Raw genomic sequence first — 2,711 nt, 5'->3', positions numbered from 1 at the left:
TTTCCTCCAACTTTTCGSTACGGCATCCGTCTCTCGCGCCGCAGCGAACATGGACGTGTTGACGCGGGTGTCGGTGGACTACGAGACGTTGCCCGGCTGGCGCTGCAGCACCGAGACGGCCCGGAGCTTCGAGGAGCTGCCTCCTCAGGCGCAGAATTACATCCGCTTCATCGAGGACTTCCTGCAAGTGCCGGGTTTGTAAAGAGATCTCCTCAGCTAATGGAGAAACCCGAGCCRGGCCCGCCGCTCACGTCCTCAAACAACGCTGTTGTTTCTCGTTTCAGTGAAGTGGGTCGGCGTGGGGAAGTCGAGAGAAAGCATGGTCAAACTCTTCTGATCCCCAGCAGCAGGACGAGGAAGAGGAGGAGCTTCACATCAGCAACCATCATTTCACACAAAGTGGAGGTCAGAGGTCAGGTTGTAGAAACCAGCAATGCTGCTTGTGTGCCACAGTAACAAAACGTCTTCAGCTCTAATTTATGCATTCCACATGCTGACCTCTTTCTCTCTCTCTTTCTCTCTTTCTCTCTCTCTCTCTCTCTCTCTCTCTCTCTCTGTCTCTTTCTCTATGTAGGGGGTTAATTTTTAAAAGTTAGTGATATGATGATATGATAATGATATGAATGATTTTGCAGCTCTTCCCCGTATCAGTCCAGTTAAGCACAGCTTGTTTTAGCCTTTGAACGTTAATGAGCAGAACTGACATCTGTTTAATACGCAGGTCTATTTTTACATTTTAAGATGAGCAACTTCCAAAATATAAAAAAAAAGAGATTATATTTGCTACATGACGGGGAGGGGGAAAAAAACTCTCTAATCCTTTGGACTTTTTTTCTTTCCTGTTTAGCACATTTTAGAGCAGAAATGCATCTCAATTCTTATCTTGTAGATCATTTGTGTGATGTGTGAAGGAATGAAATTAAGAAAAAGAAAAAATCCTGAAGATTGAAGGCAGCGCTAAGCTGTCTGAATCAATGAACTGCTTTTCACATTTTCACAAAGTCGAGCATTTGAAGTTTGTGTAAATGTCCGGACGGTGGGTGGTGATGTACCAAGTGCAGCCCAATGTGGCGAATGTAAGACTATTCCAGAGCTTGCTATTCATTAAAAGAAACCCATCACATGTAGTTTTTGTTCTTTTTTTTATTTACTTTAGATCATTTTGTCTATTAACCGTTTTCGTGAGAAGGTAAATTGTCCTCCCTCTGGGTTGACAGGTGATTTATTGTCCCTAACAGGAAATTGATTTGGAGTCTCTCTACTCATCAAACGGGAAAAGAAAAACCGGATAGTCAAAGTCTGTTCGGTCAGCATCAGTGCAAAAATACAGGCAATAATACTTAGTTTTATGTTATTAAGCCTCAGGAATGAAGYTGAAAATCTATAAAGAGAGGCTGGCCTGAACACAACATAACATGACAGATGTAGGCGGCTCCAGCACATGCCTGTCGTAAAACCCGACACGCCGGATCCGGGTCCTYCCTTAAATCTTTCACAAAAGTAGCTGCAAAATGTTTATGGGATTTTGTGAGATTAACTGGGAATATCATAAAAACCTGCAAAAGCAACACGCWATCAGATATTTCTTTTTTTCCCAGAGAGAGAGATCTCATAAGTTTTATTGTATTTATTCATTTACAGTTTGAAATAAACATATCACAGGTTTTGAATGAAAAGAAGTAGCTGGAAGAAAGAAATCTYATTAGTCAAAATGYATCCAAAGTGTTTCATTTGTTGTTTTATCAGTACCTCTTGCTTCAATAATGCATATTAAGTATCATTCAGAATCATTTCAAGGAACTTCATTGTCATATCAGCTCAAATTTACATGTTTATGGAACAAAATTCTGACTAAATCCTAGTTTAAGAGGTGTAATAAAGAATACTCATAAAAGCACTTATAAGAGACTTAAAAAAATAAGATGAAGCTCAAATTAGCTTTGCTAAATGCTAAAAAAACCATTTTCTAACCTTTAAATTGAAATGAGTAGAAACAACTTTTAATTATTGTGTGTCATTACTCAATGTTTTTTTATAATAATGTGCCTCTATGTGTGGAGTCATGGTTATGAATAAAATCTGGAATAGTATTTCTAAAACACATAGAAATGTTCCATAAAAACATGTTCTGGGCAAATGAAACCAAGAGAATCTGAATCGGAGTCATGACGACCGAAGGAAATTTAAAGCGTCTCATTGACGCGACTGTCGTTCCACACCTTTACTCGCCTTACTGTAGCTCCTTCCCTCGTCGTCCTGATTCCTTCTCGGTGTCTGAAAGCTTTCTCCAGGCATTGGATTAAAGTGTAAAGTAGATTCCTGGGCGGATCAATAAGAGGTGTAACAGGACGTGTCAAATGCACACAGCTTCGAAGGTCTGGCTTTACTGTGCAGCTGCTGTGTCGGATGATTAGTAAAAATGGGGAAATGAGGTCACATTTGTGTCATTTCAGTTAGTAATGACTGGTAGATGGAAGATAAGTTTGTTTTAGCACATTAGCTCACTTGTCTGCACTTTGAGTTTCCTGGCATTTTATTGATATAAATTAAAGGATTTGCTTCAATATATTAAAATGTGATTTTAATCCAAGCTGGCTAACGWTTCAGACAACATAGTCGGAGGTTTGGTGTCGTCATTATTGTAAAGAAAAGTCCAACATCAACGGGAATTAAAGGTGTGGAGAGTTTAACCAGATTAAATACTCAGAGGT

The sequence above is a fragment of the Poecilia reticulata genome, linkage group LG14, assembly GCF_000633615.1.
Source record: "Poecilia reticulata strain Guanapo linkage group LG14, Guppy_female_1.0+MT, whole genome shotgun sequence".
Taxonomy (NCBI): domain Eukaryota; kingdom Metazoa; phylum Chordata; class Actinopteri; order Cyprinodontiformes; family Poeciliidae; genus Poecilia; species Poecilia reticulata.
The sequence above is the reverse complement of the archived record's forward strand: the minus strand, read 5'-3'. Positions refer to the sequence as shown.